This window comes from Trichosurus vulpecula, chromosome 8, assembly GCF_011100635.1.
Source record: "Trichosurus vulpecula isolate mTriVul1 chromosome 8, mTriVul1.pri, whole genome shotgun sequence".
NCBI classification, from domain to species: domain Eukaryota; kingdom Metazoa; phylum Chordata; class Mammalia; order Diprotodontia; family Phalangeridae; genus Trichosurus; species Trichosurus vulpecula.
The window spans coordinates 224,027,188-224,045,109 of NC_050580.1; positions in this window are offsets into that span (position 1 = coordinate 224,027,188).

Genomic DNA, 17,922 nt, shown 5'->3' on the forward strand with positions numbered 1-17,922 from the left:
TCCATCTCTTGGTTAGGGACATTTTCTCTGGCTGTCCCCTATAAATGGAATGCTCGTCCTCCTCAATTCCTTTAAGTCACAACTATAATTCCATCTTCTGTGGGAGGCCTACAGGAGCCCAACCCCTCTAAATTCTAGTGCTTTCTTTCTTTAAATCATTTCCTATTTGCCTTGCACTTTGTTTGTACATATTTGTTTGCTTGTTGTCTCGCCCATTAGATTGTAAGCTTCTTGAGGGCATAGGCTGTTTTTTGCCTCTTTTTATCCCGAGCATTTAGCACAGTGCTTAGAACATAGTAAGTGGTCAATAATTGTTTATTGATTGACTGATTCTGTAGAGCTTACTGTTATATCTGTTCTATGATGGGTTGAACCTGATTCTTGAGGTCCTTTTCAACACTAAGATTCTCTGATACTATAATATGTTTAGTGGTAATTATTGAAATCAAAAGCTATCGAGATCTATATACGTGGTATAGTAAATAGAATTCTATTCTATAGTGTAGTAAATAGAACATTGAATTTAGAATCAGGATGACTTGGATTCAAATCCTGTAGCTTCAGGCAATTTATAAAGACTGTTAGTTACAGAAAAATTGTGATCTATCTGGGAGCCATCCTCATGCTGGCAAGGAATTGGACCATTGAATTCTCCCCCACCCCCCACCCCTCTACATATACTATCCCCTAATTCCTTTAACTTATCCTCATATGATATGAATTCAACTTCATCATTATGTTTGCTCTCTTCTGGAAGATATATATCCTATCAACATTTTTCTTAAACTTTGGTGCCTCCAAATACTCCAGGTGTAATTGGAGTAGGACAGGGTATAGTGGGACCATCACCTCCACATTCCAGGAAGCTATATTTCTTTTTATGCAGACCAAGATCACATAGGCAGCTAGGTGGCTCTGTGGATAGAGTGCCAGGCCTGGAGTCAGGAAAACCTGAGTTTAAATCCAGCCTCAGACACTTACTAGCTATGTGACCCTCGGCAAGTGACTTAATCCTGTTTGCCTCAGTTTCCTCATCTGTAAAATGAGCTAGAGAAGGAAATGGCAAATCAGTTCAATGCCTTTGCTAAAACCTGAAATGGGATCACAAAGAGCTGGGCATGACTGAAAAACAACTGAACAGCAAAAATCACATGAGTTTTTTTGGTTGTCATGTCATTACGATGACTGTGAGAAAGTCCACCATTTGAAAAACTTTTCTAGGTAATGAGTACTTATTAAAAGTTTTTGAAGAAAGAGGGATCTAAACAGAACTATATTTTGGGAAGTTCCACTTGGCCAGGATATGTAGTATGTATGAGAAAAGGAAGAGACTGGTGTGAGAAAGTTAGGAGGTCGTTGCCATAGTTCAATTGAGATGTGATATGGCCCTGAACTAAGGGAGTGGCAGAGGGAATTAAATGGAGAGGACAGATGTTATTGTAGAGAATTGGTAACATGTGGAAGCTAAGAGGGACATAGTAGTCAAATGAGTTTGGGTGACTAGGAGAATTGTAGTGACTGCAGAAGACTTAGGAAAGTAAAGAGAACGCCTGTTTAAGAGGGGCAATGTTAATAGTCGGCTCTATGGAATAAAATCCCAGAATCGCGGGGGTTTGGTTTGGTTTTGGTTTGGTTTGGTTTTAGGACTAGAGAGCACCTTAGAGTTTATCCAGTTCAACCCTCAAGTTGCAGATGAAGGAAATGAGGCCAGGTCACACTCCTGATCACACATGAATTATACTTGCAATTGAAGGAAACAACTGCCATTGCTTTCTGCAAGAAAAGCCCATTCCTTATGCCTACGACTAAAGAATGCCAACAGAAGAGATTCATAAATTATGGGGGAAAAACCCAAATCAGATACTAGAACACCCTTTATTATGTTAGTAAGAAAAGATAATGAAACACCTTAGGTCATTGAATGTATCAAGTAAAGACATGAGGATATTCATATGGATTTTCAAAGAATGATAGAATAAGATGAAACCAATGTGTAACTCTGACTTCAGTCTCAATAGACCAGATTCAATTTCTTGGGTTTCTCTCTAATAATAATAATCTCTTGATGACCTATGGCATCCGTAGAGAGATTCCACATAGAATATATGAAATTAGCCCATGTCTGTCAAATGATTCTCAGCTTCTCTGCAAGCAATCAGTGGCATTAAACTTAGAACAGGTTTATTTAAAATTGTAATGGTCAAGGAAAAGACATTCTATCTTTCCCACACCTCTCGGGTAGTTCTCTGGAACAGCTTCTAAGGGAAATGGGATAAAGAATCAATTAGGAAGGGGTAAAAGGAATACAGTAATCCAGTCAGGATCGGTGGCATGTAACCTCCCTTGCCTCCACAGTCCCAAAGAGCAGTGAGCTGTGGGTGAGTGATGTGAGATGTGCTCTCCAAGAAGATAAAAATCCAAAGGGGACCTGATTAAATAGGGTTGGGTTTTTTTTGCTCTGGTAGCTGCTGTCCCATCACCCAATGAGGTGAGAGAATCAGAGAGCATGGGCCAGGAGGATTTTCTAAAAATTTACCAGTAAGGCCTACTCAGGATGAAGAAGGTAGAATTATAACTATACTGCCTTAGAAAGCTTGCTGGGAAGAAGGGGAGAGGAAGGAAAAAATATTATTAAGCTCCTGCTATATGCCAGGTACTCTGCTTTATTACCTTATTTGATCCTCACAATAATCCTGGAAAGTAGGTGCTATTTCTATCCCCATTTTACAGTTAAGGAAACTAAGGCAAACAGGTTAAGTAAGTTACTCAGGGTCAAACAACTGCTAAGTGTCTGAGGCTGCATTTGAATTCAGGTCTTCCTGACTTCAGGCCAGTGCTCTAACTTGAACTGTATTCAGTTTAAACCTTAAGTGTACCAGAGTTTTATAACAGGAGACAGTCCTAGGAGAGAGGTGGGACCATAATTATCTCTAGCTACTCAGAAGCATATTGAGCGATGGAATGCTGCTACAATCCCTTCCCATTTCTCATAGTTTATCTTTTCTGCTTATCTTTCATTGTATTTACTAAGTCCCAGCCAGAATTAGGTTTAGTAACTAATTTCCAAATACTCAACATTTCCTGGTATCTTTCTGTGGATCTGGGAAGTCCTTATGGTATCGTGAAGCTCACTCAAGATAGGAGTAGTATCATCCTTCCTGAATATTTTTCCAGGTTTCTCAAAGAGTTCACAGCAAGGTCTATTAATCTTTTAATTGATGACCTCCTCACAGTATATAGATGCCCCCACAATCAATAGTCATTGGTGAAGCTCCATTCCTAATACAAGCTTGAACCCTTCAATGACTTACCACCCATGGCATCTATTTGCCCCCAACACAATGCTTCCTAAACTTGTGCCTGCCTTGGTGCTTACAAGGGTTTGTACCTTCATGTACCTTATCTGCCAAAAAAGCACCCATCCTTCCAAGTATGAATCCTTGTGTCAGACCTTCACCTCTGACACAATGAACCAGGTTTAATTTCAGATTTCTCTAATAATAATTTTGATGCATAATGAATGCCCTGCCCCCTATTGGGACTTGGTAGCATCTGACTTATATCTCTCAAAGGTCCCTTCGCTCCCCTGCGAGCACACTTGCTTATGAATGTGTGTGACATAGAGTGCTTCACTAGGAGCCTCAATTTGAATCCTGACTCATTTACCAGTTATATGACCCTGGGCAATCACTCCACCTCTCAGCCTCAGCTTCCTTATCTGTAAAAAGTAATAATGATGATAATTTCACAATAAGATCATAAATACGCAAACATTATAGCTACGTGGGCATATATATATAGCTATGTAGATAGATGCATATGTTGTATTATGTAGATAAATATGCATATTGATATATACCTGTATGCACATGTATATATACATTGCACACATATGTTATCTATTGGCTATTATCATTAAACATAGGATGGGTTCGTTTAAGGTAATAATGATAAGCACATAATCCAATTCAACAATCATTTATTAAAAATCTAATTCATTCAGAGCATTGTGCTGGGTGCTTGGGACACAAACAAATGGAAAAACAGTTCCTGCCCTCAGAGAGCTTACATTCCACCATGGAGAAATAATATATAAACATACAAGTATTACATGACTGTATAAGGACAGAGAGAACACTAATAACTAGGGGGATCAGGAAGGGCTTCTAATAGGAGGTGGCATATGAGTTGATTCCTGAAAGAAGCCAGGGATTATAAAAGATAGAGGTAAGGTGAAAGTGAATTTCAGTCATGGAAGGGTTGCGTATTCAAAGGCATGAAGGTACAAGATGGAATGCCCAATGCACATAGCCTTTAGCAAAGCAATTAGGAAATCCCTTCCCATGAGCCCCATTCCCCCAAAATATTTGGCTCAGTTTCCTCAAACTCATAAAACTACCTAATGAAGTCTCTATGTCACAGGTGGAATTGTGGGTCATTTTAGCTGGTCAAACATTCCTGCCAGTACCCCTCAGCCTCTGCTGTATCTACATATACCTAGCACCAGCAGTCAGGAGCAATTCCTTTGATCTAGTCCAGGCCTGGCCTCACTTCCATAGTCTATTACCATATCTTTGACAATCTTTTCTGGGCACTACCCATCTTTCATATGACATCCTTAGCTTCTCACTGTCTCATATGGTGCCCAATTCAAAAGTTCTTGCTCACTACTTCCTATACATTCACCCTTCAGCTTCCCATCTATCCTATGCAAACAGAGAGGGTTTACCTTTCACCTCCTATCTTCAATGTATGCCTAATACAAATAGAATAAAGGAATCTCAAGAATCATTTCATCTAAAATGTTATCTCTCAAGGTTCTCTAATAAGTCTTTAAAGAGATGGGTCAGATAATCATACGTTTATCTTTTCATAAGTGTAGCCTAGAATGTTCCAAAAGGGTTTTATAATCAAAGCTATTATATTCAGTCTTTTTTAAATATATTTTCCCACTTGACAAAAAAAAATTTCTTCCCCTCCTGCCTCTCATTTTAAAAAGAAAAAGAAAACTCTTGTAATGAATATTCATAGTCAAGTAAAATAAATTTCCACGTTAGCCATGTCCAAAAAAATAAATCTCATTTAGTACCTTGAGTCCATCACTTCTCTGTCAGGAGATAGTGTGTTTCATCATGAATCCTCTGAAATCAGGCTGATCGCTGCGCTGATCAGTTCTTAAGTCTTTCAAAATTGTTTGTCTTTACGATGTTATTCCTGTTGCAGAAATTGTGCTCCCTTCTCTCCGTTCACTTCACTCCGTCTCCATTCATACATGATAGATTCATTCCTTATCAGAAAACTGGTCTTCCACCAGGGATTGCACCATGTTGACGTGAGACACAAGACATCCTAAAAATGGACAAGCAGACCCAAAAAAGGTCCAGTCTCCCTCCAGCTTAAGTAAGAGTGAGAAAAGGATACATTTCCATCAGGGAAAATTCTCTTCTTGAGATCTAGATAATATAGCCACCATGCTCTGGAGAACATCTGGACCTTACTTTCCTTACAAGCATTCAAATTGCCTAAAGACAGCAGGTCAGTTCTTTCTTAAACATCCTGACTGGTATTACTTTGCACGCTGCTATAAGAGGAGCTCAATGTGTACTTCTCTAACAATTTTATTGTTGAGTCATTTCAGACGTATCTAACTCTTCGTGACCCCATTTGGGGTTTTCTTGGCAAAGATACTTTGCTATTTCCTTCTCCAGCTCATTTTACAGATGAGGAAACTGAGGCAAACAGGGTAAAGTGACTTGCCCAGGGTCACATAGTTAGTGAGTATCTGAGGTCAGATTTGAACTCAGATCTTCCTGACTCCAGGCCCGGGGCTCTATTCACTGTGCCACCTAGCTGCCACAATAGCACTAACCCAATCCCTGCCCAAAGCATATAGACAATCTACAAATTCCCTGACAAATGATCCTCTACCTCCGCTGTAAGATAGCTAATAAATGAGAATTCACTACCTTTTAGACAGCTTATTGCATTTTACTGTTCAGAAGCACAGGGACTTTCACTAATAAGCAATTCATGTTTGCTAAATAGAATTAGGAAGTTACTTCCTTATTTTACCCTTTTTCTACTTTCCAAGTATCCAAAAGAAGCCTCTAAATTTTCCACTCATCAGGATGAGTACTCCTAGTTCCTCTAATCAACCCACATACAGGCTAGTTTTAAGACCTCTTGCCACCCTGACCACCTTACTCGGGACACATTCCGAATCGTATCCCTTCTGTCACTCTGAATGTTATCTTCCTGCAGCTTCCACATCACACTGCTGATTCACATTAAGCCTACAGTTCACTGAACTCCCTAAGTATTCTTCATATGAAGCAACTTTATTTGGCATGTAAAGCCCTTCAAAACCTGGCCCCGTCCTACCTTTCCAATCTCCTTACACTTTAATCTTTTCTGTGCACTCTGTGATGAAGCCGTAGTGATCTACTTGCTGCTCCTCATACACAATACTGTCTCCTGACTTTGTACATTTTCACTGTCTGTCCCCTATTCCTGAAAAGTCCCCTTGCCTCTCTTCTGACTCGTAGCTTCCTTCAAAACTCAGCTCAAAGACTCAGCTCAAATCCTATCTTCTGCAGAAGGGCTTTTTTTGGTTCCCTACCCCCAAACCCATTGTGAATCCTTTCCCTCAGAGATTTTTGTTGCTGTTTAGCCAATTAGTTATGTCTGATTCTCCATGATTCCATTTGGGGTTTTTCTTGGCAAAAATACTGGAATGGGTTGTCATTTCCTTCTCCAACTCATTTTACAGCTGAGGAAACTGAGGCAAACAGAATTAAGTGACCTACCCAAGGTCACACAGCCAATAAGTGTCTGAGACTGGATTTGAATTCAGGTCCTCCTGACTCCAGGTCTAGCATTCTATCCACTGTGCCACCTAGCTGCCTTAAGATATGCCTCTAAGATACCTTCAGTTTGCTCTTTATATATCTTATATGTGTTTTGCAAGTTGTCTTTCCTATTAGGATCTGAATGGCTTGAGAATAGGGACTATGTTTTTACCTTTGTATCTCCAGCTCTTAGTATAATTCCTGGCATGTAATAAACCCTGAAAAATTCTTGTTGATTGACTGACTCAGTGACTTGGCCAAAGGTCACACAAATAGTCATTATGTCAGAAGCACCATTCAAATCCAGATCCTTTGACTCAGTAGACAGTATTCTCCCTAATATACCACATTTTACACACACACACACACACACACACACACACACACGCACACACACATGAGAGAGAGAGAGAGAGAGAGAGAGAGAGAGACAGAGAGGGAGAAAGAGAGCTTGAGTAGAAGCTAACAAATTCAAAATCTGGATGTGAAAGTGTGTTTACACAGGGATGTCACCTAATTCCTGTATTATTTAAATACAGGTTTTGTTTTTTTATTTAATTTATTTAATATATTTAGTTTTCAGCATTGATTTTCACAAGAGTTTGAATTACAAATTTTCTCCCCATTTCTACCCTCCCGCCCACTCCAAGATGGCATATATTCTGGTTGCGCCATTCCCCAGTAAGCCCTCCCATCTGTCACCCCACTCCCCTCCCATCCGCCTTTCCCTTCTTCTCTTGTAGGACAAGATAAATTTCTTTGCCCCATTTCCTGTGTATCTTATTTCCTAGTTGCACGCAAAAACTTTTTTCTTTGTTGTTGTTTTTGAACGTCTGAATTCTCTCCCCTCTTCCCCTCCCACCCACCCACCCTCCCTAAGAAGGCAAGCAACTCAACATAGGCCACATGCGTATCAGTATGTAAAACCCTTCCACTATACTCGTGTTGTGAAAGATTAACTATGTTTTGCTCCTTCCTAACCTATCCCCCTTTATCCAATTTTCTCCCTTGACCCTGTCCCTTTTCGAAAGTGTTTGTTTTTGATTACCACCTCCCCCATCTGCCCTCCCTTCTATCGTCCCCCCTTTTTTATCTTCTTCCTCCTTCTTTCCTGTGGGGTAAGATACCCAATTGAGTGTGTATGGTATTCCCTCCTCAGGTCAAATCTGATGAGAGCAAGATTTACTCATTCCTCCTCACCTGCCCCCTCTTCCCTTCCTAGAGAACCGCTTTTTCTTGCCACTTTTATGTGAGATAATTTACCCCATTCTATCTCTCCCTTTCTCCCTCTCTCAATATATTCCTCTCTTATCCCTTAATTTGATTTTATTTTTTTAGATATCATCCCTTCATATTCAACTCACCCTGTGCCCTCTGTGTGTGTGTGTGTATATATATATACATACACACACACATATATATATACATACCTACATATATACATACATAGACATACACATGTATGTATGTATACATATATATATGCATATTCCTTTCAGCTACTATGATATTGAGGTCTCATGAATTATACACATCATCTTTCCATGTAGGAATGTAAACAAAACAGTTCAACTTTAGTAAGTCCCTTGTGATTTCTCTTTCTTGTTTACCTTTTCATGCTTCTCTTGATTCTTGTGTTTGAAAGTCAAATTTTCTATTCAGCCCTGGTCTTTTCACTGAGAAAGCTTGAAAGTCCTCTATTTTATTGAAAATCCATATTTTGCCTCGGAGCATGATACTCAGTTTTGCTGGGTAGGTGATTCTTGGTTTTAATTTTAGCTCCATTGACTTCCAGAATACTGTATTCTAAGCCCTTCAGTCCCTTAATGTGGAAGCTGCCAGATCCTGTGTTATCCTGATTGTTTTTCCACAATATTCAAATTGTTTCTTTCTGGCTGCTTGCAGGATTTGCTCCTTGACCTGGGAGCTCTGGAATTTGGTGACAATGTTCCTAGGAGTTTCCTTTTTGGGATCTATTTGAGGAGGCGATTGGTGGATTCTTTCAATTTCTATTTTACCCTCTGGCTCTAGAATATCAGGGCAATTCTCCTTGATAATTTCTTGAAAGATGATATCTAGGCTCTTTTTTTGATCATGGCTTTCAGGTAGTCCAATCATTTTTAAATTATCTCTCCTGGATCTATTTTCTAGGTCAGTGGTTTTTCCAAGGAGATATTTCACATTGTCTTCCATTTTTTCATTCCTTTGGTTCTGTTTTATAAGATCTTTATTTCTCATAAAGTCACTAGCTTCCACTTGCTCCAATCTAATTTTTAAAGTAGTATTTTCTTCAGTGGTCTTTTGGACCTCCTTTTCCATTTGGCTAATTCTGCCTTTCAAGGCATTCTTCTCCTCGTTGGGTTTTTGGAGCTCTTTTGCCATTTGAGTTAGTCTATTTTTCAAAGTGTTGTTTTCTTCAATATTTTTTTCAGTATTTTTTTGGGTCTCCTTTAGCAAGTCCTTGACTTGTTTTTCATGGTTTTCTCACATCATTCTCATTTCTTTTCCCAATTTTTCCTCTACTTCTCTAACTTGCTTTTCCAAATCATTTTTGAGCTCTTCCATGGCCTGAGACCAGTTCATGTTTTTCTTGGAGGCTTTTGTTGTAGGTTCTTTGACTTTGTTGATTTTTGTTTTGGTCTTCGTCATCACCAAAGAAAGATTCCAAAGTCTGAGACTGAATCTGAGTGCATTTTTGCTGCCTGGCCATGTTCCCAGCCAGCTTACTTGACCCTTGAGTTTTTCATCGGGGTATGACTGCTTGTATAGCAAAGAGTACTTTGTTCCAAGCTTGAGGGGATGTGCTGTTGATTTCAGAGCTATTTCTATATAGCCAGCTCTGTCACACCAGCACTCCTCCTTCCTCAAGAACCACCAACCCAGACCTGAAGCAAATCTTAAGCAGGCTCTGCACTCCTGCTCTGATCCGCCACTTAATTCCTCCCACCATGTGGGCCTGGGGCTGGAAGTAACTTCAGCTGTAGTTCTGTAGCTGCACCTCCCATGCTGCCCCTGGGGCAGTGGCCCAACTGTGAACTCTGTCCCCCCGCAGCTTTTCCCACTAACCTTCTCTGTTGTCTTTGGTGTTTGTGGGTTAAGAAGTCTGGTAACTGCCACAGCTCACTGATTCAGGGTGCTAGGGCCTGTTCCAGCCTGCTGCTTGTCTGGTTGGTCCTGCCACCACCCACGCTGAGCTCCACTCCCCCCTGCTCCATGCGCAATAGACCTCATCCAGTGACCATCCAGCCTGTCCTTGGCTAGATCCCTGCTTCCCTCTGCTATTTTGTGGGTTCTGCAGTTCTAGAATTTTTTCAGAGCCATTTTTTATAGTTTTTTGGAGGGACCTGGCAGGGAGCTCACGCAAGTCCCTGCTTTTCAGCTGCCATCTTGGCTCCGCCCCCCTAAATACAGGTTTTGAGCAGAAAGGGATTTGAGCAGAAAGAGATTATCTAAGCCAGTGGTTCTCAAAGGGTATGCTGATTTCAATGGTGTGCTGGTAAATGTTTAACAACTTCCTCTCAAAAAAAAATTGCGAACAGGACACGATTTTATTTTTTAGGATATCATTTTAAGTTTGGCCTATATTATTTACATTTTCTCCATCATTTTCTTAAGTCTAGAATAGTCAACAAAACAATAAATCAAGCCTGGATTTGTAATATTTGCTGATATCTGATGTGTAAATGCTCCCACTGAAAATTTAACAATTGACTCTTGGGAGCCAGTTAAGCTAGATCCAGCACACCTCTGGCTAAGTTTGGGCTGAATGCTGTAAACTGTATGGAATTTATATTTGCAAATATATGTACCCACAAGTCTCCAATGAGTTTAATGGAGTTTACATTTGTGATCACTTTGCCAAGGTTAAAATATTCATAATGCTATGGACTTGGTATGTTTGGGATTCCTCAAGGTATCTTTCTGATAGCATTGAATCTTCTTAAAGCACAGATCTGGCCATCCTCCTTCCCATTCAATAAACTCCAGTGGCTGCTAAATTTATATACCAAAGATATCCCCCCAAAAAAGAGAAAGGACATATTTGTATAAAAATATTTGTAGCAGCTCTTTTTGTGGTGGCTAAGAATTGGAAATAGAGGGGATGTCCATCCATTGGGAATGGGTAAACAAGCTATGGTATGTGATGGTGATGAAATGTTATTGTGATATAAGAAATAACAAGAAGGGTGATTTCAGAAAAATCTGGAAAGATTTTCATGAACTGATGAATGTTTGTGTGACCTAAATGAGCAGTACCAGGAGAATATTGTAAACAGTAACAGCAATATTGTACAGTGAAGTATTGTGAATGACTCAGGTATTCTCAAGAATATGCTGATCTAAGACAATCCCAAATCCCTAACGATGAACATACTATCCACCTCCAGAAAAAGAATTGATATTTTCTGAATACAGACTGATGCATGCTATTTTTCACTTTCTTTCATTTTTTAAAAATTCTAGTCTTTTTGTACAAAATGACTAATATGAAAATATTTTACATGATTGTACATGTATAACTTATATCTGATTGTTTACCATCTCAGGGAGGGGAGGGATAAAAGGGAAGAAGGGATTAAATTGGGAACTCAAATTTTTTTAAATGTTAAAAATTGTTTTAATACGTGATTGGAGAAAAATGAAATATTATATATTAAAATAAATAGATAAAGATAAACTCTAGTGTCTCCTTTTCATCTCCAAGATCAATATAAAATCCTTTGTTTGGCTTTTAAAGTCTTTCATAAACTAGCCCTCTCCTACCTTTCCATTCTTCTTACATCTTATACCTCTCCATGAACTCCAGGTACAGTGACACAAAATTTAAATTGGACACCCCCAATTCATCCTGTCTATATCTTGTTTTCACATAATTTTTTGCTTGTTGTCTCTCCTATTAAACTATGATCTTCTTGAGATCAAAGACTGTTTCTTTGTGTTTATTTTTAGCCCAAGCACTTAGCACAGTTCCTGGCACACAGCAAGAGCTCAGTAAATGATTTATTGAGAGATGGCTCATCACATGGTTGCAGAATGACTGCCTGAACACCCAAAGTAGTAATTATCAGCCAAAAGGGAAGACACCAGCAAAATGCCTCAGTGTTCTGTACTTTGCTCTGTTCTATTAAAAGGATGCTAAGAAATTGATGTGATGAGCAAGATTGATTTCATTAAGCTGATGACAAAACATTCCCACTCCAACTTGGTGGACAACTTGAGTTGTAGAATGAGATACACACTGTCAGATGTGGCTGATATACTGTTTTACTTTACTTAATAGTAGTCAGTATGTGTCGTCATTCCCCATTAGAATGTAAGCCCCTCGAGGTCAGGGACTATCTTTCTTTTTGCTTGTATCTGTATCCCTAGTGCTTGGCACAATATCTAATACACTGTAAGTGCTTCATCAATGCTCATTAAATGACTGAGATAAAGTGACTAGTGTCTATTAGATGAAGTCAAATGTTGACCCTAACTATAATTATATTGTAAAACTTTCCTTGTTCAAAGTTCCTAAAAATGTTACTTCAAAATGTTTTGTGTCAGAGGAAAGTCCAAGGACATGATAGATCTCTGCAGTTTGGACACTTCTCTCTCAACCAAGGCAATGCTTAAAATTAGGCTAATGATAAATTAATAAAAATTGTGATCTGTGCCTATAATACAGAGTACAGCATTAATATTTTCTTTGACAATATAAATATGTGCACACAGGTTTATATAGATGCTTATGTGTCTATATAAACCTGTGTGCATATACTTGTATTTACTTGTATTTCTGTGCATGTATGTATGTGTGCATAACATGTGTGTGCATACACATATGCATTTTTCTATGAATTTATGTGTGTGTACAACATTTACTTATGTCACAAACTTGATGTAAGTTGGCCAAGCACTGGGCAGGAATCCCAGGTGACACTCAAAGTCTTGAGTTAGAAATGTAGCCCACTTTCTGCTCAAGGCCTGCTTTCTGTAAATGTATGGGAAAGCAAACAATTTCTTTATTAAATAATTAGCCAGAGAAGAAAATGCTGCTGATACACCTGTGAAAAAGATCATCTCTAATGCCATATGCCAGCCACCTGCCCTGCCACAATTCATGCTGCTTCAGACAGCAAGGCAAACAGGAAACACTTATGATGGGCAGTGATATCAAATAGAAACAGGAGGCAACTAAACCATATATAAGGATCCCTGTAGGCAGTAAATTGGAAAACCATATATTAATGTTATCTATTTTCTACTGAATTTTTTTATTTTTCTCAATATTTCCTAATCAGGCAGCACTCAGTTTTGCAGCCAGGCCTGAAGGTAACATTATTGATACCTCTGGTGTAAGGGATGGGGCACTGAACTTGGAGTCAGGAAGAACTGTATTCAAATCTAGTCTCATTGACTTATATAACCTGTGGACCCAGGGCAAGTTAGTTAACCTCTCTGCATTTTTTTCCTCATCTGTAAAATAAGGAAGCTGGACACGGTAGCTTTTAAGATTCCCTCCAAATCTAAATTCGTGATCTCATGATCCCTCACTGAAAGAGGCTCATAGGAATCTAAGGGTAATACAAAATGTGGTTCTGAATAATTGGGGACTCCCTGGTTCCACTCCCGCACCATTGCTGAGAAATTTCCCAGATGTCTAACCCCCTATATTTTTTTTTAATTTAAATTTATTTATTTAAACATATTTGGTTTTCAGCATTGATTTTCACAACAGTTTGAATTACAAATTTTCTCCCCATTTCTACCCTCCCCCCCACTCCAAGATGACATATATTCTGGTTGCCCTGTTCGCCAGTCAGGCCTCCCCTCTATCACCCCCCTCCCCTCTCATCCCCTTTTCCCTTCCTTTCTTGTAGGGCAAGATAAATTTCTACGCCCCATTGCATGTGTATCTTATTTTTTAGTTGCATGCAAAAACTTTTTTTTTTGTTTTTGAACATCTGTTTTTAAAACTTTGAGTTCCAAATTCTCTCCCCTCTTCCCTTCCCACCCACCCTCCCTAAGAAGTCGAGCACTTCAACCTAGGCCACACATGTATCATTATGTATAACCCTTCCACAATACTCATGTTGTGAAAGGCTAACTACATTTTGCTCCTTCCCAACCCATCCCGCTTTATTGAATTTTCTCCCTTGACCCTGTCCCCTTTCCAAAGTGTTTGTTTTGATTACCTCCACCCCCATCTGCCCTCCCCTCCATCATCCCCCCCCCCTTTTATTTTTTTTATCTTCCTCCCTCTTCCTTCCTGTGGGGTAAGATACCCAACTGAGTATATATGGTATTCCCTCCTCAGGCCAAATCTGATGAGAGCAAGGTTCACTCATTCCCCCCTCACCTGCCCTCTCCCCTCCTCCCACAGAACTGCTTCTTCTTGCCACCTTTATGCGAGATAATCCACCCCATTCTATCTCTCCCTATCTCCCTCTCTCAGTATGTTGCTCTCTCATCCCTTAATTTCATTTTATTTCTTTTAGATATCTTCCCTTCATCTTCAACTCACCCTGTGTCTGCTCTCTCTTTTACATATATATATATATATATATGTATATATATACATATAAACACACACAGATATATATATATATGCATACATACACATGCATACATATACACATAGATATATACATACATACACATTCACTTATATATATATACATAAACATATATATATATGCATATTCCCTTCAACTACCCTAATACTGAGGTCTCATGAATCATACACATCATCTTTCCATGTAGGAATGTAAACAAAACAGTTCAACTTTAGTAAGTCCCTTCCAATTTCCGTTTCTTGATTACCTTTTCATGCTTCTCTTGATTCTTGTGTTTGAAAGTCAAATTTTCTATTCAGTTCTGGTCTTTTCACTGAGAAAGCTTGAAAGTCCTCTATTTTACTGAAAATCCATATTTTGCCTTGGAACATGATACTCAGTTTTGCTGGGTAGGTGATTCTAGGTTTTAATCCTAGCTCCATTGACCTCCGGAATATTGCATTCCAAGCCCTTCGATCTCTTAATGTAGAAGCTGCCAGATCTTGGATTATTCTGATTGGGTTTCCACAATACTCAAATTGTTTCTTTCTGGCTGCTTGCATTATTTTCTCCTTGATCTGGGAGCTCTGGAATTTGGCGACAATATTCCTAGGAGATTTCTTTTTGGGATCTATTTGAGGAGGTGATCGATGGATTCTTTCAATTTCTATTTTGCCCTGTGGCTCTAGAATATCAGGGCAGTTCTCCTTGATAATTTCTTGAAAGATGGTATTTAGGCTCTTTTTTTGATCATGGCTTTCAGGTAGTCCAATAATTTTTAAATTATCTCTCCTGGATCTATTTTCCAGGTCAGTGGTTTTTCCAAGGAGATATTTCACATTGTCTTCCATTTTTTCATTCCTTTGGTTCTGTTTTATAATATCCTGATTTCTCATAAAGTCACTAGCTTCCACTTGCTCCAATCTAATTTTTAAAGTAGTATTTTCTTCAGTGGTCTTTTGGACCTCCTTTTCCATTTGGCTAATTCTGCCTTTCAAGGCATTCTTCTCCTCATTGGGTTTTTGGAGCTCTTTTGCCATTTGAGTTAGTCTGTTTTTTAAGGTGTTGTTTTCTTCAGTGTATTTTTCAGTATTTTTTTTGGGTCTCCTTTAGCAAGTCATTGACTTGTTTTTCATGGTTTTCCTCGCATCCTTCTCATTTCTCTTCCAATTTTTCCTCTACTTCTCTAACTTGCTTTTCCAACTCCTTTTTGAGCTCTTCCATGGCCTGGGACCAGTTCATGTTTTTCTTGGAGGTTTCTGTTGTAGGCTCTTTGACTTTATTAATTTCTTCTGTCTGTATGTTTTGGTCTTCTTTGTCACCAAAGAAAGAATGCAAAGTCTGAGACTGAATATGGGTGCGTTTTCGCTGCCTGGCCATATTCCCAGCCAACTAACTTGACCCTTGAGTTTTTCAGTGGGGTATGACTGCTTGTAGATTACAGAGTTCTATGTTCCACGTTTGGGGGGGAGGTGCCAGCTCTGCCACACCAGCACTGCTCCTTCCCCAAGAACCCCAACCCGAACTGGGCTTAGATCTTCGGCAGGCTGTGCACCCCTGCTCTGATCCGCCACTTAATTCCTCCCACCAGGTGGACCTGGAGCCGGAAGTAACAACAGCTGTAGCTGCCCCACCTCCGCTGCCCCCGGGGCTGGAAGTGGAACCGCGAACTCCTTCCACTCCCGCAGCTTTTCCCACTAACCTTTTCTGCAGTCTTTGGTGTTTGTGGGTTGAGAAGTCTCGTAACTGCCGCAGCTCACTGAATCAGGGCGCTAGGGCCCCCTCCGTCCGGCTTCTGGTCTGGATGATCCACGCCGCTCAGGCTGGGCTCTGCTCCACTCCGTTCCCAGCTCCCAGCTCCCAGCTCCGAGCTCCGTGTGGGATAGACCTCACCCAGAGACCATCCAGGCTGTCCTGGGCTGGAGCCCTGCTTCCCTCTGCTGTTTTGTGGGTTCTACCATTCTAGAATTGGTTCAGAGCCATTTTTTATAAGTTTTTGGAGGGTCTCCGTACGGAGATCACACTATTCCCTGTTTACCAGCCACCATCTTGGCTCCGCCTAACCCCCTATATTTATGTGACACAAGTAATCAACTTTCCTATGACTACATGGTTGATTGACCATGGTAAAGTAAAACTGAAAAAAAAATTTGACAAGTGCCTCCCCCAATATCTCCCACTTCTTCGGAGTGCCTGGGGACAGTCTCATAACACCTGTTCCAGGGTATCATGAAGAGAGGAAAAAGAGGAAATGAGGATGGCCAATCCAATAAACATTTATTAAGTGCTTACTGTGTGCCAAGCAGTATGCTGGGGATAAAATTAATAAGAAGAAAGACAGTCCTTGCCCTCAAGGAAACTGGGTGTGTGTATATAGGTGTATCCATGACTCTTGGAGTTTAAAACAGAAGGCAAAGGGAAAGAGGCCGGTATCCCCAGCCCTGCCTAATCCCCTGTTCTTCACTTCACTGTCAGCAATAGCCAATTCCTAATACTCTGGATGCTGCATTCCCCTCCTTCTCCCCTGCCTTGGTTCAGCCTTCTGTTCCTGTTCCTGGTCACACTACTTCCACAATTCTGATCCTGGCACAGATCCCAATTGTTGTAAGTACAGGTTCAGGCCACAGCCCCTGTTGCCACACAGTCTCATCTCAACTCTCTGCTTGCTTGTCTTTATCACAACAGACACCACAGGTGATGGCCAAGGCCACCAGCAAATAAAGGAACCCAGTACACAAAGCCTATCCCTAACTACCTACGTTATGGACGAAAGGCCTCAGTCCTCTTTGCAACATCTTTCGACCTTATGGACTAGAATGACTAATTGGTAACTCTCTCAAGTGTTTAAGAAAAAGGTAGAGGAAGGACAGCAATGGTACTTTAGACCCATGCACAGTGTCAAATCTTACTGCCCTTTCTTTTCTCTCATCAGATGAAATGCATCGACCCTCTCTAAAGCCTCCATGAAAAGTTACTTGTTTTAAAGAAAATCAGAAGTTTCTGATACAACAAAATCATAATTATCATGTCTAAAAATTAAAAGCAAAATAAAATATGAAATATAATCATGTTCATTCATACGCATGCTATACCGTGACTAGGGAATGGTCATTCTGATCTAGATCGCTGTGGGAGCAGCTCCAACTCTCCTGGGAATGGAGAAAGGAAACTATGGTGGTCACCAGATATGTTCCTATCCTTCTCTCTGTACCCAGACTGTCACATCACACCCTGGAGTAAATGACAGTACAGAATTTCAAAAGGACTTAATTGCCTTGGACAAGGGACCAGTTAGTTGCCTCAAAAATAGAACGTAAGGTAAAGAATAAGGGATAAATTCAAGCAGAAAACACTCATCACCCTTTCCCCAAACTACCTCCTCCCAATCTTCATGAACAAAAAGGATATGAGTTCATACTCATGGATCTGTAGCTGGCTCAACATTGAGGCAGGTGGGGTGGCACCTACAGCGGCAGCACTGGGGGTCCTGGATTTCTCAGAAGTTTCTTCAATGGGATCATGTAAACCTCAGATCT